The following is a 16,472-nucleotide window of genomic DNA, read 5'->3' as shown; positions in this document are numbered from 1 at the left end:
TTTAAATAATTGGTGCAGTGTTGTTTCCTGGATTCTTGCAACTAGTGAGGCATCTGTAAGAATGGATGTCCAGGCATACACCAAGAGTGATACAGATGGTATTCAAATCCCATAAAGTTATCAATGTACCATGGAGTGCAGAGTGGCATGGGTAAGATGGGATTATGGCATGGGAAGAACCAATATTTTTATAAGAATGGGAGAAATTCATTCCTTGGAGAAAGAGAAGATGAAGGAGGGATTTAAGAAGGTTTCATGTAAAAACAAACAAACAAAAAAAAAACAAACAAAAAAAAGAAGGTTTCATGTACAGACATATTATAGCAGTACTATTCACAATAGCTAAGAGGGGGAAGCAACCCCAGTTTGTATCAAAAGATGAATGGATAAGCAAAATGTGGTATATACAAACAATGGAATATTATTTGGTCTTGAAATGGAAAGAAATTCTGCCACACGCTACAACATCGATGAACTCTGAAGATATTATGCTAAGCCAAATAAGTCAGGTATAAAAACACACATAACATATGATTCCACATATATGAGACATAGTAGTCTGATTCATAGAAACAGAAAGTAGAATGGTGGTTGCCAAAAACTAGAGGAGGGGGGAAATAGGGAGTTATTTAATGGGTATACAGTTTTAGTTTTGCAAGATGAGTAAGTTCTGGAGCTTGTTATTTCACAGCATTGTGAATATACTTATCTCTACTGAACTGTATACTTAGAAATGATTAAAATGATAAATTTCATGTTACGTGTTTTTTTTTTTTTTACCACACTTCCAAAGAAGTCTTCAGAGAAAAAGATCATTTTATTTGAAGAATAACATGAATGACTACAATAAGTTAGCAGGAGTAGGGGACAATGTTAGGGAACGTTGAACTTAAAGAATACCTTAGGAAAAGGGATAGATGCAGAAGAGTCCCAGATCGGCAACTAGTTAAGGGTGTGTCATACACCACTGAGTAATATTCCAAACAATGAGGCTGGAAATACAGATTTGAGGCAATAGTAGACATATATATTTCCCTGCACAATACCACCTCCCAACTTTGAATGACTCCCCCCGCCCAACTTTTCCATTCATCTTCTTCAATCCATATGGTTTGAGTAGAATTAACTCCAAATATCAAAAATCAAAGTATCCTCTTCCCTAAATATATATATACACACAGAAATAGGCTACTTAGATTCCTCTCTATCATTTTGTTGGCACTTCAGGGAAAGAGACTCTTCCATTGACATTTAAGATTTAAGGACCATGTAGACCTGGAGATGCCCTTGGACTTCTTCCATGTAGAGACTCCTACTGAAAATACAAAAGAAATTAGCACTGAAATAGGAAAAAAAAAAGAAAGAAAGAAAGAAAGAAAGAAAGAAAGAAAGAAAGAAAGAAAGAAAGAAAGAGAAAGAAAGAAAGAAAGAAAGAAAGAAAGAAAGAAAGAAAGAAAGAAAGAAACAGTAAAGACATAAAGACTGGGAAGGAAAGAGAAAGAGAGACAGAAGAGGGGAGGAAGGGAGAGAGGGAGGAAGAAGGAGGAAAGAAAAAGAAAGAAGAAAAAAGAAAAAGAAGGAGAGGAAGGAAAGAAGGGAGAAAGGAAGAAAGGAAAGAAGGAAGAGAGAGGGCAGAAAACCTGATATCTGATAATACTATTTAAACATTTGAATCCAACTATGCCTGGGATCAGAACAACCCTAGACTGTTCTATTTTTGTTAACCCCCAAAATTCCCTTGTTTGGTATAAGCTGGTTTAAGATGAGTTTTGGTCACTTGAAATCACAAGGGCTCTGACTAATCCAGGGGTAAATTGTGGGGAGTCTAGAATTAAGCAATTGGAAAATAATTTATGAGTATTCACTTTGTAAGACAATGTGCTAAGTTCTTTAGATATTGTGAGTAACAAAAAAACTTTGGGCCCTGCCCTCATGGAAGCAACAATTTCTTAGGCCCCTAACAGATACTTGGGCCTAATTCCCAGTGATAGGCATCACTTTATTTTTTAAACAAGCCCTATCCTGACAGTAAAGTACAGCCACTGATTTAGATAGCCACTGATTTAGAACGGTGTATCCAAAATTTCCTGATAATTCACCTGAATTGCTTGTCAAAAAAAGCTTAGGTTATCCTCAAGAGCCACCTAATTAGAGTGTCTAAGAGTAGGGCCTAAAAGCATTTTTAAACATTAGCTCGCCTAGATGATTTTTACCAACCAATAAGTTTGTAAAGATCCACTACGGATCCTTGGATAAGTAGGAGTGACACCACCTGGGAATTTATTTAAATAATATTAAATAGTAGCATTTCAACCCCTTCCCCAGACTCAATAAACCAGGATTTGCCTACAATATTTTAATAGGAATAGCTTGTATTGTATAGAAATTTTTAATCTGAAAATCAAAGGCAGGGAGGAAGAAATCTAAAAGAGTTCACTCAGAAGTGCTTTCAGACACAATTCTTTTATTTCAAAGTCAAGAGATACTAAAAATTATATTTTGCTTATGCTGGTTTCGTCTTTTTAAAGGTCAGTGATGTCCCTCTTTGTAGATTGCATCCAAGGTAATATAACTCCATATCACACAACTCTAGAAGGGGCCATTCATATTGTGTGCATGTCAATGGCACCTTCAATAATTATATAATTATTATCCAGCAGCTCTGGATCCAAGTGCAACTAGAGATTCATGCAGAGTCAAGCTCTGACATTCAACCTAGTGACTGCTTTGAAGTGATAAAGAGACCCATCTCCATATTTGATAATCAAGATAATTGACAGTGATAAGACCCAGACATAACTTTTCCTTTTAGTCACTACCAGAAATATTACAAAAAGGCAAGCATACAATAATATAATACAAAATATAAAGGTGATAGAATAGTTTCTGCTTTTATCATACCTCCTTATTTTTATATTTTGTTGATGCTATAGGAATAGAGGGACCTTATGACTTGCTTTCCCCAGGCTCTCATGGTAACAATTTGCCACATTTATACTTTTGAAGAAAAATAAGCATCATCATATGGCAACTCTTAGGAATGCCAATTTTGCAGAATTATTGACAACATAGAGTAGTTGGTAGACATTTGAACTCCCAAAATACCTAGTTTCAGTTGCTACACAGTAACAGTATATGTAGTAATTTAATTAAGAGCCTGGACACTGGAGCTCCTCTACCAGGTTTCACATCTAGTTCTGACAATTACTAGCTATATAAATTCAAGCCAGTAACTTAACCTCTGTGTCTCTCCTTCCTCATCTAATGGGAATAATAATGCAATTTTGTCAAGAACTGTAAAAACTCTTAGATATTACCTTACTTGTAAGCTAACAAATTAATTTGTCGCAATTTCATGAACACTGACAAAAGATACAAGATTCATAGATCAGAGACAAAAGGCTTTATTACCTACAGCAAAAGCAGTAGCCAGAGTGTCAACACTGCTGGCTCAGTTCCCTGAATTCAAGTCCCCAGTAGCACTGCAGGTTTGCCTAGATGGATGCCTACACACACAGTGTATTGTGTTACAGAAGAGGAATGCTGGCCTGGGGAAGTTGCTGCTTTATGGAAGGCTAAAAGCAAGCCTACTCTGTCCCAGAACAGGATATTAATATTACTTTCATTCCCAAGGTTATCATTGCAAACACAATCCTCAGAAGTGATCCAGTATAGCACTGTCAGGGTCTTGCACTCTCGGCATTTCCACCAAGATGGTTAGCAGTACAAGAAACCTATGGAGGACTGTCTCCAACAGGCTGTTGAGTTAACATATGCAAGGTGCTAAGAAAAGTGATAACTATATAAGTGGTAGTAGAAGTAGTAGTAATAGTAGTAGTAGTAGTAGCAGCAGCATGATGTGGATGTGAGTTACCTGTTTCTTTAAAGTTTATGTATATAGATCTCAGGACAGATATATTAGACAGATATAGTAGATATAGAATATATATACTAGATTGGAAAATTAAAACAAAGAAACTATTGAAATCTCCAGCAATACAACCATTATGTATTATTCACTTTTCGCTTTGTTTTGTTTTTCTATGCATATACATACTTTTGCTTTCTTCAACTGATATCCAAGTCCATACACTACTTTTATATATTTTTTCCACTTTTTATTTCATCTTAAGCATTTCTACTTAGTAAATATTAGTCTAAAACTAATCAATTTAATAATATTCCATTATATGTATGTATCAAGTTACCCATAAATATTACATGTCTCTTTTTAGCCTCTGCAGATTGGGAAACACTTATTAATACTGGAGAGAAGGCTAAGGAGAAAGAGATCTATGAAAAGTAGATCTGAGTTCTAAAACCATAATCATCTTAGTCCATTTAGAATAGTGGCTACCTTAGATTAAGATCTTCAGTTAATAAATACTCCCTGGAGTCATCAAGAAAGCGGTTCATTGAGGGGTGCCCGGGTGGCTCAGTTGGTTGAGCATCCAGCTCTTGATTTCTGTTCAAGCCATGATCTCAGGGTTCTGAGATCAAGCCCAAATCAAGCTCCTCACTCAGCAGGAAGTCTGCTTGTCCCTTTCCCTCTGCCCCTCCCCCCGTTCATGTGCTTGCTCATACTCTTTCATAAATAAAATCTTGAGAAAAAGAAAACATTTTATTGACGTTTATACTGTGAAAGAGATGAACTTATTCAAGATACATTTAACAAATATTTCTAGTAATGTGTTTAAAATAGTTATCTTCAATTTTTGAAAAACATATTTATGTGAAATGAATTGTTTTCTGACACTAAATATGTGAAACTTTTAGTTATTAGTTTGCTGAATGGACCACATATGTCATTCCTTCTTTCCAGTTTGCTTTTATTTCATCTGATGATTAGTTTCCTTCTCTGGAATTTCTACCATAAATGGAAAACACAGCATTAGCTAATCAAATAAAATTTAAAGAATAACAAGAAAGAATGAAAACACAGATTACAAATGATATTCTAACCAGAGGATACATAAGTGGAAAAAGTATGTATTATGAGATGTTAACATATATTTTTGTTTTTAAGCTACATAGGATTGAGCTACCCTTCCATAATTTTTGGAAAGAAAATCAAAATAATGGAATTTTATTTATCTGATTGGTGTCTTGTTTTTTGGTGCTTTCTCTTCTATCTTATCTCAGTTTACATTAGTGCTTCAACAGTTCTGCTGGTATAAGTTTCCTGTGTGCATAAAAAGTCAGTTAACTCAACTTTATTGTCATCCAAATTTGTCAAGGCAAAAGAAGCTTAACCTTCTTTGGGTTCTACTAAACTTCAACTTCTCCAGGTCTTCCTTAATTAAAATCAAACAAGTTTTTAACGGGGATCAAAGCATAACAGGAGCTGTGAAGAGCAAAATACAATGACCAAACTGAGGGGGCTTAGATGAGATAAGGAGTCTAAATTCCTCTCAAAGAAGAGTGAATTTTCTTTCATCAAGTCTTAAAACCAGAGCAAGATGAGGAAGAGGACAGCAAGTGTACTGACTAGAGAATGAAATCTCTAGAAGTTCTTCAGTTAGGAGAAGGAAGGCAGGAATAGGATGCTGTTGATGATGAATCAATTGAAATTTTTTGTGATGAGGCCCCAGGGATCACCCTCCCCCTGTTAGGTCCTGACAAACAATGAGAGGCCAAGGAACAGTAGCAATGACAGGCTCAGAATGGCCTCTAAAGATCACTTAAAATCTAAAATTCTAATGGATTTAAATGCTGTAATTTTTCCAGTTAAATCATCATAGACACTAATTTGCAAATAAAAAGTACAAAACCAAAACATGTACTCATCTGTTCTAATATATATAAAGAACCCTCTATTGTACAATTACATATGAGAGGAAAGTCCTTAGCTTTGATAAGTAATAGCTCACTCAACAAAGAGTAGCCAAATTGAATCTTTGAGCATACTATTTTAATGGTTAGCCAGGAAAAAAACAAGTACCCTGAGAATCTCTGGTTTAGTTTCAAGGAGTGACCTTCAATATGTTTTCTTAATATAACCATTCAATTCTATGGTTACAGATATCATCAAAATGATGCAGAAATTGCAGATGTCTTTTTTTAAAAAAAGATTTTTTTTTGTATTTAAGAGAGAAGGAGAGCATGAGGGAGGGTTAGCAGCAGAGTGAGAGGGAGAAGTAGACTTCCCACTGAGTAAGCAGCCCAACACTGAGCTTGATCCCAGGACCCTGAGATCATGACCTGAGCCGAAGGCAGATGATTTAACCAACTGAGCCACCCAGGTGCCCCGAAACTGTAGATATCTTAAGAAAAAAATAGGATATGATTGAGCCCCTGTGTGTTAAGCACTTTATAGAGGAGATCTCATTTGATTTTCACAACAAATCAGCAAAATTGAGTAACTTAGCCCTTGCTCAAGTTGACATAGCTTGCAGGAGAATATGTCAGGATATGATTTTAAGATGCTCTGTCTTCACAGTCCATGTTACATGCTTATTACACCGTACTACCTGCTATCACTTCCTTATATAGGAAAGTGAAGGACTGGCCCTTCAATGGGTAAAGACAAGAACTATTTCCCCAATTGAGCCAAAAATGCATTGTCATCATGCAGGGAGGGATATTAGGAAGTACTTTAAAGGAAGTGAAAATAGGCCCTATCCACTGGAAAACTTTCTTGATATTCTAAATATTTCCAAAATACTGGGGATTCCTCTGCCAGTCAGCAGGGACCAGCTACAAAAGGATTGATTGTACATATGACTGGGAATTCCCCAACCATCACCTGTATTTTCCCCATCTCAGCATGAAGAAATATTGTACCACAGAAACATCTGCCACCTCTGCATTACCCATCCCCCCCAGCACAGTCTTTAAAATGTGTACATACAGAACATTTAAAACACATAAAATGTGTGTAAAATAATAAAACATATAGCCACATACCTACCTCCCAACTTGAGAAATCGCCTCAGTCACATAATAAGATTTTAAGACGCAAATATGACTAGTGGAAAAGAAAAGTTCTAAAGGAAAAGAGTTTCCTAATCAGTTTTATGACATACAATGTGAGGAGAACCTATTAAAAAGCCAGACATGAAAAAAAAAAAAAAAAAAAGCCAGACATGTTTTTGTCCCAAAACACATTAAATAATTTATATGAAATGCTTAGCATGTTTTTTAAGAGTATGCATAACAGAAAATATACAACAAAGGATGACAGATGCTTTTGTCCATCAGAGATACAACTCTGAAACTCAGGGCCATGCAAACTCAAAGCAGACAGCAGGCACAATGAATGTCACATTATTCACATAATGTATAGTGTAATAAACTCTATTGTGTTGATCACACTTGGCATTAATCAAGAACCATGAACAGATTCCCTTATTTTCTCAATGCTACTCTGATAAACTGAAATTTCATTGAACTTTGGACAGCAACTTTAATAGCTTCCATGGAACAACTGTTGATACCTTCGGCGGGGTATACAGGATTAAACCACAATAGATGATCATCAATCTTTTTTTAAAAAAAAATATTTATTAATGAGAGACACACAGAGAGAGAGAGAGAGAGAGAGAGAGAGAGAGAGAGAGGCAGAGACACAGGCAGAGGGAGAAGCAGGCTCCATGCAGGGAGCCTGACATGGGACTCGATCCCATGTCTCCAGGATCACACCCTGGGCTGAAGGCGGCGCTAAACCACTCGGCCACTGGGGCTGTGCGATCATCAATCTTCTTCATTTGAAATTAGAATTTTGTTCTTGAAACTATTTGCATAAAATATGCTGAAGACACTAGGATGTGTAAAGTTTTCCTTTTATCTGAAGTCTATATTTGCCATGCTGTATTATAAAATATTAATATCATATTCATAAAAAATAGCATATTACCAAAACTTTAGAAGTCTCTGAGAACTGATCTCTGATCACATGACCCTCACTCCCTCATAGAATAACTACTACTCTGAATTTGATGCTTATTCCCATACATGTTTTATACTTTTACTCCAACCATATGCATTCCTACACAACATAGATGAGATTCACCTATGTTGATACACAAGTTTCTATAATAACATTTGCACTGCATGATTCTGTTGTATCAATATACAGCCATATAAGTATTTTCCTACTGACAAACAGAATTGCTTTGCCACTACAAATAATACTTTTCAAAATTCATGTGTTTTCACACATGAGAGTTCCCTAGGCTATACTTAAGAGCAAAATTTCTGAAACAAAGGGTATATACATCTTCAACTAAACCAGATATTGAAAAATGGTTTTTGAAAGAGGTCAAATTCAGGGGCACTTGGGTGGCTCAGTCAGTTAAGCCTCTGCCTTCAGCTCAGGTCATGATCTGGGAGTCCTGGGATTAAGCCCCTCATCTGGCTTCCTGCTGAGAGGGGAGTCTGCTTCTCCCTCTGCCTCTCACCCAGCTCACGCATGCTCGCTTTCTCTCTCTCTGCTTCTCCCTCTGCTTTTCACCCTGCTTATGCATGCTCGCTTTCTCTTTCTCTCTTTCTCTTTCTCTCTCTCGAATAAATAAATAAAACCTTCCAAAAAAAAAAAAAAAGAGGTCAAATTCATAACCCCTCTCTGCTTTCAATTTTTAAACAGATATTACCAAAAGAAATTTCAACTCCAACGATGCCTGATTCTGGATGGATCCTTATTCCAATAGCATTAACAGAAGTTTGTTTGTTTATCCACAATTATGTTCTACCTTCTCAATCTAAGTAATTAACATAAGCAGGCCAGAGTCCAAGCTGATTTCAATGATTAAATGTGGCCTTTCTTATCTTCATTTTTTCTTTTTTTTTAAGATTTTATTCATTTATTCATGAGAGATACACACAGAGAGAGACAGAAGCAGAGACATAGGCTAAGGGAGAAGCAGGCTCCCTGCAAGGAACCCAACGTGGGACTCGATCCTGGATCCCGGGATCATGCCCTGGGCCAAAGGCAGACACTCAACCACTGAGCCACCCAGCATCCCTTTTTTTTTTTTAATATATTTTTTCTGAAAAATAAAGATATCTCACTTCTTGACAGCAATTTGGCAAAATCTATCAATAACCTTAAAAATAAACTAGTCTTTATTCAGAGGTATCCAGGAATTTATTCTAAGGACATATTCAGAGGTATGCATGAAAGTCTGTATATCAAGATATTTGCCTTAATGTTAAATATGATGTCCACTGCAATACTGTTGGTACAAACAAGCAAAAAATCTATCAAGTAGAAACTAAATAAATAGTTGTATAATCACATAATTGCGCACTAAGTGGAAATGAAAAAGGATGAGATGAATGAAAATGAACTGCTCTATTATTGTTTCAATTATTGATTGCTACCTAACAAACCACTAAAATACAAAGTAATTATATATTATTTTTCAAGATGCTGTAGATTGACTGGAAGTATTTTCCTGTTCCTTCTGGTGTTGGCTAGGGGAACTCATCGTGTTGCATTTAGCTGGCAGGTAAACTGGGACTGGAATGTCTAAGACCTCACTCACACACCTGTCATTTGCTGCTAGCTGACACCTAGAGCAGCACCTCAATTCCCTTCCATAAAGTTTCTCTTCATCTATAAGGCTAGACCAGCTTCCTTATAGAATGGTAGCTAGATTCCAAGAAGAAGTGATCTAAGAGGTCAAACCCCACTATGGAAGTTCTTATTAAGCCTCTGTTTGCTTCAAGCTTGCTAATATCCCATTAGCCAAACCCAGACACATAGCCAAACCCAGACACAAAGCGGGAGAGGACTATCCAAAGGTGTAGATTCCAGGAAGCATGGTTCACTGGGGGTCACCACTGTAACAATCTGCTGCAATCATTAAGTAAACAAATGAAAAATATAATAGGAAAACCATTGTTTTAAAAATGTTTGCATAGAAACAAACAGTGTTTGAAACAGTGTAGTGAAATTTGCATGGGAAGTGGTAGTCAAGAACAGACTTTTTAATGCAAGTGTGTGTGTGTGGCTTGAATTTTTTATAATAAACATATTTTATAATTTTAAAATTATGAAAGAAAATGATGTTACACAAGAATAATTACACAAGTAAATACTCATAACATCCCAATTGAAAAAAAAAGATTAATGGTGATTTTTTCAGGATGAAAGAATTGTGAGCAATTTATTTCCTCTTCATGATTTTCTATATGTCTTCTACATTTTGTATGAGAAATACACACAGATTTTGAAATTAAAAAAATGAGGAGGAAACAGAATGAACTCAAACCATCGGCCAAGTCTTTCTTATTCCTCATGCAAGTATTTCTAAATTATTGCAGCATGATTTTATCTATATTTTACTACCAAAATGCTCATATGTCTAAATTCCTGCAAAGCTTTCCCAGTGGCAAGGTAAAGAATGTGTTAATTCATTCTGCTTCATGTTTTGCAATCTAATAAGATCATAAAACAACTAGAAACTGCTCCATGATGATGGGTTTTTCCACATATGCATTTTGGATTTCCCAAACCCAAATCTGTATTGCTATCTTACAAGGCACTTTCTGCTGAAGCACTTACCCAATTGTTTACAGCTGTCATCAGGTCTTAACCATGTCATCAGTTCTTTGAAAGCAAGGAAAAACGCATTTCTCTTCTTTGCTGTTGTTTAAGGATAGATTTTTTTTCTCCCTTGCAGTCAATAGTTTTTAAATATGTAAATAAATAGAATATTGAGTGTGATTTTATTTGTTTTAAAGAATGGTCATTGTTACTATTGTCTGGTTCCATTTAACTGAATGAAGAACACTCCATATGATGGAAAAAAACAAGACTGTAAGAAAAAAAAATTTAAATTAAATATTATCCTTTAAAAATATATTAATCATAATTCATGAAGATCTCATAAAATTTAACCCTGTTTATTATTATTTGTGTAAACTTGAAGACACAAACAACTTTAAATATTGTTTATTAGGATACATAACACACATAGTAAAAATAGTAAACTGTATTCATAGCATTTTGGAGATACCGACTCTTGCTAGGACTCAGGATGTGGAAAGAGTTTAGGATGAAGGTTTCTTTAGCTGTATCTACGATTTTTTCATCAAAAAAGAGGACAGACTGAAATAACTATTAGATCTGGGTGATGAAAAAATAACCATCTGTTACATCATCTCCTATAATTGTAATTAAAATATTTTTAATTAAAAAAATAAAAAGTAATTTAAGTGCATCTGGTGCCATCATCAAGATGGCTAAGACAGAGTCATGAACAGCTAATGAGGTGATTCTTGAAATAAGCCAGGCCCCCGAAAGGAATCAGATGCTCCAAAACCCACTCATGCCAGGGTTATTTTTAGGCCAAGATTTTGATCCAAGACATATACAACAGGACTGCACTTTCTTAATATGTTGTCTCTGGGCAAAAAATAAGGCCCTAGTTTTGGCAATGTGTGCCTGCTTTTTAGGCTCCTGTCAGAGACAGAAAAGGTCTGAACCAGACTCCTACTTTTGGGACCAGAGCCTGGGGAGAAATGAGACTCATTAGAATCCAGACAAACCTCCAGGACTTGGAATTTGCTTGACAAAGAGTATGTATCAAAGGGTAGAAACTTTTCTTCCCATGGCCAGGGAGTTTACCTTTCCAAAGATAGGAAAGCAATACCAACTGGAGATTTGAAGGAGAAATCTATAAGAACTTACATTCTAGCAAATGCAGGAATATACAATTTACATAAAATCACAATCTCTGGAATTCCTATGTTGCATTGTATGTAAGATTTTCTAGGGCCTACAGTGAAAGAAGGACATTTACCTCCACCACAGCTCATGTGAATGTGGTTGAAGAACAGGCAAGGTTCTGTACCAGGGAAAAGCAACTGTAATTATAATTCAATTGCGGGTCATGGTGGGGAGAGCACTACAATTATGGAGAGGTGGGACCTCAAGGGGGCATGACTTCCCCATGCCCTAATAGATTACTTACAGAGAACATGGTCACCATCCTTCTAAATAAGTTCTCCCAATTCCCAATCAACTGATTTTTCAACTGGATTAGAGTCCAAATCTGATAGATGATTAAGATTTCCAGTTACTTTTTTAACATAACAGATTTCCTACCTCTATTCCCCCACCTCCACCACAAGTCAAATATTCCCTCTTAAAACTTCAGCAGTATGGCCCTTATGTGTGTGTGTGTGTGTGTGTGTGTGTGTGTGTGTGTGTGTGGAGGGGGGTGGGCAATGGGGTGAAAAAGGGATGGTTTGTGTGTGTATGTATGGTGTACATGTGGTGTGTACTGTGTGTGTGCTTGGTGCTTGTGAGCTCCCGAGTAGTTCTGATATATGCTCTCCTTGGAGTTTGGATTAGAAAAATACTCTACTTAGGCTAAATTATATACTACTGACACAATTCAGAGATTTACCCAACAAACATTCTTCATTATTAATGTATCCAGACACCACTTTCTACTGCTAGAGATAGTGTCTGGGCCTGAGCAGAGAAGTGAAATTGCCATTGAGAGGATAGTATCTTCTCTATTTTAGAGTATAAACTGGTCTTGATTCTTGAGGCCGACTCTCTCACTTTTCTAGAAAGAATTACCATGTTCAAACTTTTAATTTTAAGAATGTAAGTTCTGTAGGTATAGGGGATGTATCTGTTATTTACCACTGTATCCCAAATACTTGGTAGAGTGTTTGGCACATAGTATACACTCAAATATTTGTTCAGGGCAAAGGAAAAGGAATACAGAGGTAGGCTTTGTTCTCAGAAAAACCCAATAGCACTGAACTATCTATATGCAGATGTTCCAGATTAAATCCATAATTCATCTGTGTAATGATATAAAAGGCAATCTTTATTTGAGGGCTAAGGGCCTGAGGTTAACTGTGGGGTTGTTTGTTGTAGTTTGTTTCTTTAGCTATTTGTGTTAATGTTTTCCTCCCTTTGGATTAGGCTTTAGATGGAAAATTTTGGAACTCTGATATGGCCCACAGAGAAATGTAAAGAAAAGGAAATCTGAAAAGGATTCCACTTTGGGGAAGATAAGCTGCCCTCAGCCTCACTCCCACCCTCTTTCCCCTGCTCTCCCACCCAAGCAACCTGCAAGGCCTCAGAAGTGTGGCCAGTAGGGAGCACCCTCTTAGAAGCCTGACCTAGAGGCTAGACCTACAGGCAGTCTTAAGTTTTCGTCTGCATGTAATTCTTTGGGCGTCCTGAGCCTTAATGAAACCTATTGAGCCTTAATGAAACCTATGTTGAAACCATAGTCCAATGTCCATTGGGCAGTGAGAATTAAGGCCTCACGTGAACAGAGCGTTTACCAAAGAAAACATACAGATGGCCAAAGACACATGAAAAGATGCTCAACATCACTTACCATCATCAGGGAAATGCAAACCAAAACTACACTGAGACATCATCTCACCTATCCAAATGGCTAGACTTAAAAAAACAAGAAGCAATAAGTGTTGCCAAAGATGTGAAGAAAAAGGAACACTTATGCACTGTTGGTGGGAATGCAAACTGGTGTAGCCATTGGAGAAAACAGTATGGAGATTCCTCAAAATATTAAAAATAGAACTACCCTATGACTCAGCGATCACACTACTGGCTATTTACCCAAATATAAAAACACTAATTCAAAGGGATACATGCACCCCTGTGTTCACAGCAGCACTACTGACAATAGCGAAATTATGGAAGCAGCCCAGGTGTCCACCAGTTGAAAAATGGATAAAGAAGATGTGATAGAATATATATTCCATTATATATATATATATATATATATATATATATATATATATATCTTCTTCCATTCCATTTTATATATGTATTATTTCATTCTATATTATATATATAATCTATTCCATATACATAATGGAATATTATTTAGCCATAAAAAACAATGAAATCTTGCCATTTGCAAGTATAATACTAAGTGAAATAAGTGAGTCAGAGAAAGACAAATACTATATGATTTCACTCATATGTGTAATTTAAGAAACAAAACAAATGATCAAATGGTGGGCGGAAGGGGGAAGAAAGTGGGAGGCAAACCAAGAAACAGACTCTTAACTATAGAGAACAACTGATGGTTACCAGAAGGGAGGTGTGTGGAGGGATGGGTGAAATAGGTGATGGGGATTAAAAAGTACACTTCTGATGAGCACCAGGTAGTATATGGAAGTGCTGACTCACTATATTGCACACCTGAAACTAATATAACACTGTTGTTAATGAACTGGAATTAAAATAAAATATTTTTAAAAGAGAATTAAGATCTGAAGATTGGGGAGCCACAGCAGCATGGAGGGGGGCTATTCAGAGGCAGCAGAAAGCAGAAAGCAAACAAAGTAGTTCAGAGCCATCACTGGAAATGACCCTGCCTAGCACAAATCTCAGTGGATTTGAAAAACAAGTAAGTACTTCCTGAAGCATTTAATGAACACTGGTAGACAGAATGCAAAATGCTCAAAACAGCTTTGAGCAGAAATTTGGAAAGATGCCTTGGAATAAATATTTGGGGCCTTAAAGGGAAAGGTATCTTTGGCAGGCAGGACAACCTGAAATTTGGAGTGAACCCAATGGTTGAGATAAGGATCTGAGCCTATTCTCCTTCTTAGATTAAGACACTGAACTATTATTTTAATGTTTATTCATTCATAAGCATTCAAATATTTGCTAATAGCAATATCACTGAAAAGTGATAAAGACACATGTGCATATGTATATTTCTCTGTACACCTATTCTAGATATGTACTAAATGTATATACATACATATATAAACATACATAAATTATAATAAACATCATTTTTATAGCTGTGCTTCACCCTTATTAATGGCTGTATATTATGTCATAATAATGTTTTCTTATTCATTTAGCCATTTAATGAATATTTATTGAATGCCTATAAGTCAGTTAGAATTCATTCAACTATAAGTAAAAGAAAATCTTATAGTGCAAGACCAGACTTGCCTCAAAATGACTGGGAGCTCACTGTGAATAAAAAAATTGCTAAGACTGAGGATCCTCATCCTCTCAGCAGGAGGGGCTATACCTCACCTTGGTGTGCCACAGGACTCATGGCTTCCTCCATCTCATGGACCTCAAAGCAGCTCAGTTCCCAGAAGACTCCTGTGACACCTGGTAACCCCAAAGCTGATAACCTCTGTATTATCCCACTGACAAGACTGCTCTCAATGCTTGCACTATAAGGAAAGGAAAAGTGAAAACCCACATTCCATGTTCTGAAGATTGCTGGCCCCTATATGTTTCCCAGCATGATAATGGGAAGATGGGGACTGGTCCTCCTCTCTTGCCAAGCTCGGATGTGTGGAGAGGTGGCTGCTGACTTTGGTTCAGTGGAAATATTATACATCAGGGCCAATGTTTCAGCTATTTTCTTGGCCTTTTTCTCATGTTTAGTGCCTCATGGCTACAAAATACCTGCTATTTTCTATTTTGATTTGTAATTTTTGAAATGTAGATATATAGTGCATGGACTTCAAATTGTACTGTTGTTATGTAGCCTGCAAAGACTTAGGGCAAGCCTCTTTGTCCCTCCATTTGAAACAACTCATAATGGAATAATGGAATACATTTACATCAGGTCAACTAATGATTTCCATATTGCTGAACTAAGTAATTCATAGTCCTCATTTCCACTGACCAGCAACATTTGACATAGTCAATCTCTCTGTTTTTTGAAACACTTTTTTTCACTTGGTTTCTAAGATAAAACTCTTCTTTGATTCTTTTCCTTCCTCATTGGCCACTTCTTTCCAGTCTCTTTTGGGAACTCCTCCTAATCTTTCCAGCTTCTGAAGGCCGGAGGACCTAAAATCTCAGCCCTAAGAACTTTTCTCATTTTTTGGGTGATTTCGTTCAGTGTTAGATCTTATTTCACTGACAATTCTAAGTTTCTCTCTCTAGTTCCTGAAACCTACATTTATTTATTCATTTACCTCCTGACTTACCAGTTGATATTTAATAACCATCTCAAACTTAATATGAGTAAAACCAAACTCCTTATACTTCAAACTCTTCTTTCAAAACCCTGCTCCTCCACAGACTTCCCCATAATAGTGGCAATATCCCTTGCAGAGTTACTCAAAGCAGTAATGTGTAGTTACTCTTGATTACTCTTTTAATCTTTCCCATTAAATCCATCAAGAATCCTATTGGGTCTAGTTTTAGTTTATTATTATTATTTGAGTATAATTAACATACAGTGTTATATTAGTTTCAGGTGTACAATATAATGGTTCAACACTTCTATATATTTCTCAGTGCTTATCAAGATAAGCGTACTCTTCATGCCCTTTATCTATTTCGCCCAGCCCCCCACTCACCCCCTCTCTCGCAACTACCAGTTTTTTCACTGTATTTAAGAGTCTTGTTTCTTGTTTGTCTTTATTTGTTCAGTTGTTTTGTTCATTAAATTCTACATACAATTGGAATCATATGGTACTTATCTTTCTCTGACTTGTTTCGCTTAGCATTATACACTCTAGGTCAATCCATGTTGTGGCAA

General features: G+C 36.4%; 1 long non-coding RNA gene across 4 annotated transcripts in view; it reads right to left on the bottom strand.

Annotated features, from left to right (window-relative positions):
* LOC140608891 (uncharacterized) overlaps positions 1–16,472 on the bottom strand; it is a 238,667-nt gene that overhangs the window by 81,554 nt on the left and 140,641 nt on the right. Inside the window, exon 5 of one of the 4 annotated variants that reach the window (XR_012010873.1) lies at positions 10,508–10,760. The exons of the other annotated variants lie outside the window; for them this stretch is intronic. This is a non-coding gene — a long non-coding RNA (uncharacterized lncRNA). The remainder of the gene's footprint in view (positions 1–10,507; positions 10,761–16,472) is intronic. 4 annotated transcript variants of the gene reach the window in all.

The sequence above is a fragment of the Canis lupus genome, chromosome 18 (genome assembly GCF_048164855.1).
Source record: "Canis lupus baileyi chromosome 18, mCanLup2.hap1, whole genome shotgun sequence".
NCBI classification, from domain to species: domain Eukaryota; kingdom Metazoa; phylum Chordata; class Mammalia; order Carnivora; family Canidae; genus Canis; species Canis lupus.
This window is presented reverse-complemented; position numbering and strand designations above follow the sequence as displayed.